Genomic DNA, 13,758 nt, shown 5'->3' on the forward strand with positions numbered 1-13,758 from the left:
TGTGCACCTGATATTTGATTTGTGTCCTTGACCTATTTTTTTCGGATTGTGACCTAATTAACAAAAAAAACACATATTTGATCATAACTTGAATAATTTTCCTCTGATTTTCATGATGTTGAGTTTTATGGATAGATTGTATAGGTATGGGAATACTTTTTCATTATTTACACCCTATCCCTAAATGTTGAAGGTCATATGGTGGTCTGAAAAAAATATGGCCGTCATTGGATAGTGGGCCAAGGATAAGTCTCGGGCAATCGCCAAGGGTATAAACCTCCCCTGGCGAGGCTTACCCTTGGTGATCGTTTTGTGATCGCATATACAGTTTCTAGTTCTGCCTTCTTCCTGTACTTCCTGTATATCACTCATTTTCTTCTATATTTTTTTTCAATATCTTCATTGAAAGAAATGTTTCCTTCTTCCTTTAAAAGCCTTTGAAAACGTAATGTCATGCAACTCCAATTAACATCACTAGGGCATGCCCGTACTATATATATATCTAAAAGTATATCCCCCCCCTCTATTTACATGCAATGGTTTGGTCCAAAGCGAACGGCTTGCGAGTACGGTGACAATCCCCCCCCTCTATTTACATGAAATGGTTTGGTCCAAAGCGAACGGCTTGCGAGTACGGTGACAATCCCCCCCCCCCCTCTATTTACATGAAATGGTTTGGTCCAAAGCGAACGGCTTGCGAGTACGGTGACAATCCCCCCCCCTCTATTTACATGAAATGGTTTGGTCCAAAGCTAACGGCTTGCGGAGTTTGGTAAAGAAATCGCCATCGCGTGCACAAATGCGCAGGAAAGCGAATGAATCGCAAATTAGTTTTAATTAGTTTTAAAATACCCGCTATAAGTACCCGTACATGTAGTAGTGCATATAAGTACCCGTACGTGGGTGCCCGTTCCTTGCCAAAAAAAAAAAAAAACGCTACCCGTACGCTCTACCCCGCCCGTACGCCCGTAAACAAAAAAAACAACGCTCTTCGCTTCCGCCCTTTGCTCTGACTGAATTGGGAGAAATAATGCGCATAAGAAATCGAGAAATTATTATTTTCTCCGGAAGAAATCGAATTACGTACCGTAATGGCGCACGCGCTGGGCTCGGCTCGCTGCTCGCTCTCACATCGGCCACGCCTACGCAATAACGCGTTCTGTGATTGGATGCCGGAAGTGCAGTCCTCACTGTCCGGAAGGTCGCAAATCGCAGTTACGATGAATCGCAAATTAGTTTTAATTAGTTTTAAAACATAGTTTAACGGCAACATAGTTTGCCGACGGGAAATAAATGAATACGCTCTCAAATGTGCCATCCGAGGCAGAGTCTGTTCGCCACGTTCGGCACACGTGATAGCTCGCTGCTCTCTGATTGGTTGAATCGTTTTTTGGACATAGCTCGGTAACTACTTCTGCGGTTAATTTAAAACCTTGAAAAGGCACATCCTCGGGTCCCCAGCAATATACCTGGCAAGTTTCAAGTATATCGGACCGGTAGTTGTCGAGAAACAGCGGTCACAGACATACAAACATACAAACATACAAACAAACAAACAAACATACACACAGAGATTACTGGAATTATAGATAGATAGTCGCGGATAGCCTAAACGGTCTTATTCGGAGGCAACTACCCAAACACGGATTCGGCTATGGCCGCGCGGGAGGAAGAAGGAACATGGAGGCTGCGGCGAAAGCACTTAACTGCAGCACGCCGGCGTAGCTCCGGTCCTGTGAGAGGAAATCAACTCAAGCGGGCACAGGTTTGTATTGGGATGCAAAATAATACAAGGGTTTATTCAATGAAAGCAAGGACAGGAAAAGCACGATAAACCTAAGGTAACTAAATTGGGATCCCACACACAACGGATATCAAATACAAACAGGGGAGATATGAAAAAAAAAAAAAAAAAAACCACCTTTAGAGGCCATTTGCGGGGGTTGGCCTTTTTCGGGCACCGTGGTTGTTGTTGTTTTTTTTGGTCCCCTTTTTGAAGCAATGTTTTACGGCCGGATGCCCTTCCTGCCGCCAACCCTGTTTGTCACATTTTACGACAAACAGGGAATTACCAGTGAACTGGTACTCAATTAGCCGACCTCGGAAGGATGACAGGCTGAGTCAACCCCCCTGGCGTTAATTCAGCGATCGACCAGGATTCGAACCCAGGATCCTAGGATCCTAAGCTGGCACCCTAGCCGCTAGCCCAACACCAGGGATTTGAATATGAATATCAAAATTCTTCAAAAATTCATTTGAATATGAATACCAAAAAATGAATACCAAAAAGATATGAATAACAAAATAAAATGACTCGTCGTGTACAGTGTATGCGGAGCTCAGTCTTATCTGGTCTCGTGTCTTGTCCGTCCAACGCGGCTCCAAACTCCGGCGTGGAGGAATCCTCCATCCACCTCGCATGCCCCGCTAGGCCCGAACCAACGCCCTCGCCGCTGCACACGAGGTCCGTGTACCAAGCTCCAAAGCACCGAGAGGTCCCACTGCAGGACAGCGAGCTCCACTCGGGCTACACCTCAGCCCAACTCGGGCTGCGCAAGACGAAAAAAAGAGCTGCAATAGCGAGTCACTTTTCTGCGTCTCTCGAACCACTGCCAGAAGCAACTGCTCTGACCAAACTGCGTGCACTCCAGCGAACTGCCAACTCTCAACCACGAATCCAACTCCTCTGGACTGCGCCAGGAATGTAGCTCTCTCCTTCGACTCTGCGCCAGGAAGGTCACTAGACTCAACTGCGCAATTGCGTTCGGCTCTCGGTATCCTCGGCCGGTGACGTCAGTTCTGGCGCGCTGCCAACCAATCGGTCTCCTCCACGCGCCTCGCCGGATCGCTCAGGTCACGCCCACTGCATCACTCTCGAACCACTCCCGTCCCCTACTCCGTGGTCATAGCACGTGCTATGCGAGGCGGGTAGGCCTCTCGGAGGTGCAAATGTTGGCGGCCATGTGGTGGTTTTCTGACCTTATTTCTTCCTAAGTCATGTCAGGGGGGAAGGGCATCATTAATGTTGTACTAAGGGATTCTAACCAAGCGTCTATGTCGTCTGTAGTGCCATACGGGACAACGGTTTGGTTACCAGGTGAGACATACAAGGGCTCTACTCATTAACCCTTACACTACCTAACACACGAATCTCCTGGTAGATTCACAATTATACACCTTACCCGACAAAACGCCTACACATGAAGAACTTATTAAAGGTAGTGTTCGTTACCACGACATCCCGAAGCATGGTACCTACTCAGATCTACTCTGCTCTACATATCACTACCCAAATTCATAAAAGTATTAAAATGCTTCAATTCCCTTATTTATCTCAGCATTTTAAACATGGGTATCTTGAAAAATCCAGTTATATTGGCCTATCACTTTGCTATTGCCTACAGGTTGGTAATCTCTGTCTTCCTCCGCCTCCTTTCTAGTCTTACATCCTCTGCCCACCCTCTCTGTGGTCCCTCCCCTAGGTATCTGCAAGGTGCACGTGGTCCCCCAGAAACCCCCTTCTCCTGAAACTGGCGAAATCTAGAATCACTGCTCACCTTCACTCATTTGCTTCTCTTTCCCCCACCTTTTGAACCAACTTCCACATTTTCTACAATCTCATTCTTCCCTCCAGGTCTTCAAGACAACTGTTCACCACCACATCAGATCATCCCCTACCCAAAACTATGAACTTTTATACACCCGTTAAAACCACCCCACCCCGGGGGGCTCCGTCCACCTCCACCTCCACCTCCAATTTTTTGCTTCTCTATTACTCTTGTCCACTCCTTGCATTCTCCCATCACAGTTATATCAAACAGCATCAGCAGGTATATGCCTCTGTACTCGATAAAGACAACCAACTCACTTGGAAGTACTCTCAATACCAGAAATATACTTATCCTAACTTATCCCAACAAATGTTAGAGTAGAAGTCAAGACCAAGAAGACAAAGATTAGATTACTCTGGTAAGGTTGAAAACCCAATATGCCTAAAAGGTAAAGACCTATTTAAAGAGCATGGACAAAAATCTAGTCTTCTTTGCATTGAAAGTTACCAACCAGTCATGCCCCAACTTCAACACATTCTCGAAAGCATTGTTCAGTGAACAACAACCTCATTATGAGTAGTGTTGAGTGAGTCAGCAGATATACAGTAAAGTGAGGAGTTATCAGCACAACATGGCGAGCTGAGACAGAAAATTATCAGGAAGATCTTTGATATAAACAAGGAACAGAAAGGGACTAAGTAAGGGCAGAGCCCTGTGGAACACCAGAATTGATGGAACACTTGTGCCACACCTTGTCAAAGGCCTTCGAGATATCCAAAGCAACTAATCAAGTTTAACCCTTGATATCCAATGCCCTATTGAAATGATCAGTAAGGATTACAAATTGCCAGTAGAGTGATAATAGCGAAAGTCATACTGGAAGTCAATGAGATGCCCATTGTCCTCCAGATGGCTTAGAAGTTGTTCATTGATGAAGCATTCAAATACCTTACTTATTACAGGAAGCTGGTTGATTGGGCGATAGTTACTTGGCTCAGAATGCTCACCAGCACCCTTGAAAATAGGGACACCGAAGCCACTTTCAAGGATTAAGGAAAAACTGAATCAGACAAGCACAAATTGTTTAGCTTGACAATCGTCGATGACAGTTCAGGACAACATATTTTCAATCCAATAACAGATATCCCATTAGTACCAGTCACTTTCAAGGCATTTAGAATACGAATAATTCTGGCAAACTTCTTAGTAATCATAAAGAGAGCAAGAATGTCGAGTCTGTATGAGATGGAAAATCAGGAAGAAGATGTCCCTGATAATTGAGGGTAGAAATAGAAGCAATGTGATCTGCAAAGAGGGTAGCCTTATCCAGAGGTGAAGTAACAACCTCAGGTCCATGAAAGAGAGAAGGTATAAAAGACATATTGCGGTTAACTACACTGTTGGAAATCCATCAAAAATCCCTTGAGCCAATCTCCCGAGTAGAAATAGAATTGGCAACAGAATCAGCTTGTTGCTTGGTATCCTCAACAACTCTTTTACAAAGGTTAATTGCTTTGCGGAACAGACATTTTGGACTCCAGAGACCATTGCACATGGTACTGCTTGAAAAAGTGGTTGCAATGAACAATTGCTAACGCACTTATATCGATCAAGTGCATGTGTCCATACCATTGTGAATCCATTGGGATATTCCCTCTGCAGCCATATCCAGACCAATCTTAAAGCGAGCTAAGGTCCATGGCACACCAGCAAGGAATGAACAAAATCCATCCCAGTTAGCTTTCCCAAACTGAAACACGGTGCAATAAAAATGATGAGCTGGAGTTGACAGACAAGAGCAAAAGATACAAACAGAAAGAGTGGAATGATCTGAGTTACCAATTAGAGGCAGGAGATTCCATCTGAAGTATCTTCCATCTGAAGCGCGGTCAGGAATATGAGTAGGAGAGGTCAGGAATATGAGTAGGAGATGAAACAATTTTGGGTCCAGGAGTGTCAGTATTATGAGAGTCTACCAGCCATTCCTTGAGGTTTTCTTTTTTTGTGTACAGAGTCAAGATCCATGGAAGAGTTAGAACACAAATGGATCACAACATAAAAGGAACAACAGAAATATAAGGGGGAAAAAGCCAACAGAATAGCTGAGGGACAAGATAAACAGAGACGGACAACAAGGGATGTGTGGGAAAGGATGCAGGGGGTGAAGAAGATGGATACCAACGTAAATTTGGAGTGGGGGGAAGGGGTCCATGGGTGTAGAAAATATCATGGTTTTGGATAGGGTGTTGAGCATTTGAACAGCTTGAAGACTAAAGGGAGAAATGAGATTCAAGAGAATGTGGAAGTTGGTTCCACAGGTGGAAAAAGGTTGGGAAAAAAAGAAGAATAAATGAGTGGAGATGAGTACGGAAAGGGAGACAAAGCACGCGGGGCAGAGGCTGCAAGGTGAACATTGAAGTCATCAAATACAATGATGTGTGTGATGATGATGCCATGAGGATGGAGTAAAATAGCCTTGTCAATGCATAACAGCAAGGAATAACCACAAACTCGTGAGTGCAACTTTCAAGAGAATTTTCACTCGCTAAACGTAGTGAGTGATCATCATAGAAACCAAGACCGAGAAAGGGTGGATGAGCTCCCATTAGGAACCAACGGCCATCCAGAAAGGAGATGGTGTCTCCTAAAAAACACCCATCCAGTTTGTACCAGTTCTTTTTTTTCTTCTTTTTTTGTATACAAGATCGAGGCTCGTGTAAGAGTTAGCACATTAAACACACATTAGCACATAAAACACAAAAAAACATAAACGGACACATAAAACAATAAAGGGCGGGGGAGACAAGATGGGGAGAGAGAGGGAAGCACGCATGCACAACAGTAGAGAACAGGGACATGAGAAGATCTGTGGAAGGTGGAGGGCTGGGTGAGGGGGGTAAGGGAAGGGGTACAAGGTATAAAACAAATTGACACTACTAGGAATTTCAGGAATGAAGTCGCTGAATTAAAACACCATTTATTTCTGAGGTGAGCATAGGCCAAAAGCCAACAACTCAGGTGGAATTTCTAAAATCTTTAATTTTCATCCGATTAACTTGAAATTTGAAGGCGATTTGCATATATATTCAGAGAATTCAAGCACCAAATATTTTTGAGGTTAACATCGGCCAAAGGTCAACAACTTAGGTGGAATCTCTAAAATCCTCAATTTTCATCCGATTGACTTGAAATTTGAATAGGATTTGCATATCTGGTCACTGAATTCAACCACCAACTATTTTTGAGGTAAAGAGGATGTTTTAATGAGTGCTTTGTTCTCTTTGTCTACTTTGTTCTCTTTTGCCAAGTGTCACTCTACGAGCGATTTTTCATTTGTTTGGCTGTGAACAGGACATCTCAAAACGTTGTGGACGGATTTGGACCAAAGTTGGTGGAGAGATTGATTGGTGACAAAAACGAAATAATAAAATTTTGGTGAAGACCCGAATCCGCATACGCGTACAATAAATTTTTTTTGGTGAAGACCCGAATCCGGATACGCGTACAACAAAATTTTTTTGGTGAAGACCCGAATCCGGATACGCGTACAATAAAAAAATTTTGGTGAAGACCCGAATCCGGATACGCGTACAATAAATAAAATTTTTTAAAGTCATTCTTCACCATTGGGTGATAGGGCCAAAACTGATATATAGCATGAAATTTCAAAACGTTGGGAACAACATATGACAATACGTGGATGACTTAGGTAGGTGACAAGAATAAGCCAACTCGATTTTGGTTCAAGTCCCAGTACAGCCAGATCCGACCTATCAGTGGGATACAAAACATAAACCGTTCAGCCTGGCAGAGGCATGTGCTCTCCCGAGTGATGTTCTAGTTTGTACAGTCTGTCTGTTTATGCCAACACACCGCATCGCTTTCTAATTTACAAGCTACTTGCACGACTTTCATGGGAATCGTCCGCAAGATGTGAAGTCTAAATGAAGTGCACTTTTAAATGAGGCTGCGCCCAAATACAAACTGATGCGCCCGTTCCATCCCCGTGGACCGCCATGGAATGCTAACCATATAGCGTTCGTCGCGACAAAGAAAAATGCCTTCAATATCCGCTCCACTTACTGCACTCACGAGAAATGGCCGTAAATTGGCTGCCGAGAGCGATGGGGCATCGACACACTTACCGCCACCTTGCCGAGCAGGAAAGTTCCCATCAGTCAGATGTCATGACCTCTCCCGCTCCTCGTTACCCATGAGTGCGTGCTCCTTTCTCACCCTGCATAACCTTGCAATTCGCACCAGCAATTCCAATAAATGCTCAGGCTCCTCTTCTATCCATCAGTCCATTTACCTCTCTCCCACCTCTTACGTTTCATTTCTTCCCATTTACACCTCTTAATCAAGGAAATCACGTTACATCCCCAAATTTCCTGATCCCACCATGTCATTACTGGAAGACGAAGGTGAAGTGGGGGGGACACTGTTCTGATCATACCTCCGGTTCTACAATATGACCGATTTAATCGGTTGAATTTTATATCCAAGTCACTTTTCCCTTTGACAAAAGCTTTATGGCTATTCGACCAGAAAAACATCCCTCGCCTTGAAAAAGTTATCGTGACATCTTTTACATCTATCTACATGAATACAGATGGAACAAATGGCTTAAGGCACCTTTGAAGGATGTCGCACACTGTGATGCAATTCCCTTCCTTTGGCACCACCGCTTGGAAGTGGCGAATGCAATTTAGCTTTGGGGTCCCAAGTACATATTACATGTGCGAGTGGGGGCCTGGGGGAGCACAAATATTCTTTTTGCAAAATAACAGAACAGAGAGAACTAGAACTGCACTCGGTAGAGAGCGATACCTCCACCAGGCTGAACATTTTACGGTTTCTATCCTATGACAGACATGGCATATTACACATGCAAGCATTGAAACGGCCGTAAAACGACGATGATCATCCCACCGATAGGCCAGATCTGGATTCGGAAATGAAACAAAATCTAATCGGCTTGTTCCTGTCACCTCATCCAACAAGTTTTGTCATAAGTCGTCCACAACTTTTTTTAAATAGAGTTTTTGGCCATATACTCAATGGTGACTAATCACGAAAAAATATATAAATTCTCGTATGCGGATTCGTATTCGGATCTTTGCCAGAATGGAACAGATTCGCCCTTGTCACACACCCAACCTGTCCACCAAGTTTTGGACGAATCCGTCAATAAGTTTTTGAGATATTGTGCTATATATCGTTTTTATCCATATCACGCAATAAAGAATCATTTAAAAAAATTATATGATCCGGATCAGGATCCAAATCTTCACCAAAATTGAATCAATTCTTCCTTGTCACACCCACAACCTGTCCATCAAGTTTTGTATGAATCCGTCAATACGTTTTTGAGATATTGTGCTATATATCGTTTTTATCCATATCACGCAATAAAGAATCATTTTAAAAAATTCTATAATCCGGATCAGGATCCAAATCTTCACCAAAATGGAATCAATTCTTCCATTCACACCCACAACCTGTCCACCAAGTTTTGTACGAATCCGTCAATACATTTTTGAGATATTGTGCTATATATCGTTTTTATCCATATAACGCAATAAAGAATCATTAAATTTTTTTTATATGATCCGGATCAGGATCCAAATCTTCAACAACATTTAATCAATTTTTCCTTGTCACACCCACAACCTGCCCACCAAGTTTTGTCCGAATCCGTCAATAGGTTTTTGAGATATTGTGCTATATATCGTTTTTATCCTTATCACGCAAAAAAAGAATCATTAAAAAAAAAATTCTATGATCAAGATCAGGATCCAAATCTTCACCAAAATTGAATCAATTCTTCCTTGTCACACCCACAACCTGTCCACCAGGTTTTGTCCGAATCCGTCAATGAGTTTTTGAGATATCGTGCTATATGTCGTTTTTGGCCATATCACTCAATGGTGACGAATCACTTAAAATATATATATATATATATATATATATATATATATATATATATATATATATATATGTATGTATGTATGTATGTATGTATGTATGTATGTATGTATGTATATATGTATATATATATATATATATATATATATATATACATATATATATATATATATATATATATATATATATATTGTTACGGACGCGGTTAAAGATGTTATTTTACCGAGCGGTGGTGTTGCCGCGACCGAACAGTTATTCCCCGACTAGAATCCGATTCCACCCAAACGTTGGCCGTATCGCACCGCGGCTGCCCAATATGGAAAACTCTAAAGCGACCGAATGCAAAGAGGAAAACGAAGGCAAAGAAAGGTTTGGAAATACTACTAAATTTATTTACTATGCACACACATAAGCAAAAAGACAGCAGTCACGTTTATTTACAAGCACATGAGACGCAGGTGACACAGTGAAAATACTAGCTTATACAGACTTATTGTTACTACCCAGGGACAAGACAAAAGACAGACTACGAGCACACTTACACGGGGAATGATGATAGGACTGGCGGGAGATGGATGGCTGGCGGGATAGGGAGGTCCAACTGGTCCTGCCCCGATCGACTCGTTGGGCAGCCGCCACCCCTTCGCGGCCCTGCTCCAAACTGCCGTCCAGGCCTCACGCTGCTGTGGCTGCAGTTGCGGTGGCTCCAGCTGCAGTAAAATGCAGTTGCGGTGGCTCCAGCTGCAGTAAAATGCAGTTGCGGTGGCTCGATCTGCAGCTCAAATCTGGACTTCTCTCACAGTTTCGGTAAAAGCTCATCATCTCCCTTCTGCCGCTTGGGAAACGCCCTGCCGTGGGTTATATAGGCCCCACCCCTCAACCTTCGTGAACCTCCTCGATCTTTCTTTCCACACCCTCTCCAAGTCCAACCCCTTGTTCGTGGTTGGTTGAGTGGGGCTGACTCACTCCTCCCCTCTATGACGAGGTGGGGACCCGCCTTTCTTCCCCAACCCTGCCTCGTGGTCAATGGCGGATGAAGAGAAAACCGCCCAAAATGCAGTTGGCAATGCGAATGGCAATTGACGAAAAGGGGGAATGGAAGTTTTGGGAGTGGGAATGAAGGGAATCTATCTCTTCCACTGGTGCAATGGAGTATTTCAATTAATGGGAGACACAGCCTTACCCTAAAACACATAATAAGATATAACTGTTGAACAGGGGTATTCTATGATTAGCTGTGGTGTGGATGCTTTATGGACGAATTATGGGACGCCCTTTTGACCTTTACACAGCTCCGGAGGCAGGAGGGGCCAGAATGAACAATCATAATAATACACACAATAAAAAAAATACAGTCCTCATATCTGCAACACTGCACCCTCCTCCTCTTAGGCAAGACCCGGGCCTACAACTTTTATTTAGTGTGACACGTAGGTGTAGTTCCCTCTACTTTTAACCTGACCCTGAGTGCGACAGTTTTAAAACATAAATAAATGTGTCCCGCTGCTCCATTGCACCCTGCCTAACAGACTTACGCCCACAGTTAACCGAATTGTGGAATGGTCTTCAAACTATACATTGACGGTGGGGAGCATTATTTACACTGACTCTGCTTTTATTTACAAAACTAACCCAGGACCTGTAATTGTTCTTTCTGGGGGGGAGACAGTCTGCTCTGCATCGACGCACCATGAAAGCACCCAAAAACGCACCAATACAAGCACCCTCAAGCACCAATCGGTGCAGTCACCACAGTTCATCAGTGTTCAATGCATGTTCAATAATAAAAATAAATCAACAACCCCTAACCCTGCAGGTGATCTCTTGCTCTTCGGCTCCCTCTGCTGGTTATTATTATTTGTTCTTCCAGATGTTGTCTTTCTTTCATGTTCTTACTGGCGGCCTATTTGTATTAAAACTTGCACCAAATGTGTCCTTTTTATTTTATTTTATTTATGGCCCACAGGGCCGACTACGTGTGGTTCACCTGTGAAAATCGGTGCCCTGTGGCCAAGGTCCGCCAGCAAGATTTCAGGCCCTCATGGCCGGTTCCAGCAGAGGGGCCATGCCCCAACCCATGGGGTCCATCAGTGGTGCTCGGCCACAGGCATGTGGTCCATAATGTGGTGCATCGATGCAGACAGCTGGTTCTGGGAATTCCAGGCGCACAATGGAGGACTCACGCACGCTCCCCTCGGCACCCAATGGCGCACAGGTCATGTGCGAGACAAAATAGACAAATGAGCGAGGGGTAAGGTCACAAGGGTACACATCAATAAGGCAATGCAAGGCGAAATGCGTACGGAGGGCAAAGTGAGAAAGCTCGTCCCTACCGTACGTCACCCCCCTGTCACCTACACTACCCTTGCCCTTACCCCATATGTACAAAATCTACACATTACCAATCCGTCGCTACCGTCACGTCTTCCCCTTATTTCCCTTATACCAAATTCGTCTTCACTCCCCCACTATCCAAAATTTGCCATCATCAATTCATCATCAATCCTCATAAGGAGGAAGAGATGGAACATCAAGCACAATGTCACACCCACGTCATGATGCGTCTCACAATCCAAAACATTTGCATCAAAAATAATTAAACATGGCATGGTGTGGAGTACCTGTCACCTCAGGTGAGTGGACGCAGATGGTGCAAGGAGATCCTTCATCCTATCTATCCTCTAAATGACTTTAACACACTTTACACTACCCGAGGTCTTTCCCTGCCAATCCATTGGCCAACTTACACTATGGGTTCTAAAAACCAATTCCCATTGACCAAACTGTGGTGCTTCTCAATTTGGGGTCTCACTCCCCCGATTCATCTCCCGGTGCCCTTGCACAATTTCTGGGCTGAGACGTGTAGCTCTCCCAGCAGGTCTACCCACCTGCACACCTCCACCACTGCAGTTGCCACCCGAGCTTACCTGCTCCTTAACCTAACCTATCTACTGGGGAAGGCCCCTCCTGGCTCTGTCACCCCTTGGTGCCCTCTGGCACTGGGCTACCCGGGTCCGTCCTCCGGATCCTCGGGCCCCATCCACACAACTCTACCGGCTCCCAGAGCCCACCTGCGGCCTCACCTGGCCGACATCCTCACAGTGGTGGAGTGCGCAAACCAACTACACACACTAACAGGCTACACGCCCAGCCATTTACACAACACTAATGCACCCATCCGAACATCATTCTTCCACCCGCACCACAGATGCCAATATCCAACCACAATTTACCTATACCCTCTACCTAACACTTACACTACCCGCCCCGGGTATTCGTGATGGGGGTCCATCCTTCCCCCATTCACACCTTCGCACCATCGCACCATCCACTCCACTCCATAGTTTCCACCATACTCACTCCACGACCATCCATCCCAATACGCCATATATCCCACACTCCATGTCTTCCACACAACCATTTATTCCATACACCTGTTCCTCATACCTGTTGTTGCACACCTGTGCACTCACACCTGGTGCCACCTGCACCCTCCTCCTCTTCCTGGACCATTTGGTCAACACAACACACATCACCATCACCATCACTCAAACACTGCTCCACACACCTGTCCAGTTGCACACCTGTGCAATCTCACCTGTTCAATCCTCAAACACACGGCATCATCTCATCTAACTACTCCCCTCTGAAACTTGCGCTTCCCAGTCGTCCCTTTAAACTATTGCGCTCCCACGTCATTATCATCCACACTAAACTACCTGCGTCCCCACTACAGGTATCCTTGTCACTAACTAATCTTAACGTCACCTGATGTCATCTTCTAGGTCCCTACACACAATATCCTAACCCACCCGGGCTAGTTTTCACTGCCATCAACCCCATAAACCTAGTGCTCCTTTGCCCCCCCGCTGTGAGGGATGGTGTATTGCCCATCCCACCACATCGGGGAGGTCCCACTATCAATTTTGCACACCGAATCCAACAAATCAAAAATTTGCCAATCATCTGCCAATCACTGTACCATTACCAATCACTCTGCCAATCCTTTGCCAATCATCAAATTTTGTCTTTTTCTAATTTTGGGTCCAAAACACTAACCTCATCACCCGTCTACTTATTAGATCCTCTCGGTGCGTCAATTCACGTCTACAGCCCGGCTTCGTACAGCCAAGCAATGAATGCGGGTTCTTTGGTACCGGCGGTTGGATACGTCCCGCATTCGGGGCAGGGACGGGGGCTTACCCGGGCCGAGATCCCACGCACCATCTCGGCACCGAGCCGTCCAATGGCCCGATCTCGACCTGCCGGAACGTCTCAA

This window comes from Myxine glutinosa, chromosome 8 (assembly GCF_964187855.1).
Source record: "Myxine glutinosa chromosome 8, kmMyxGlut1.1, whole genome shotgun sequence".
NCBI classification, from domain to species: Eukaryota; Metazoa; Chordata; class Myxini; order Myxiniformes; family Myxinidae; genus Myxine; species Myxine glutinosa.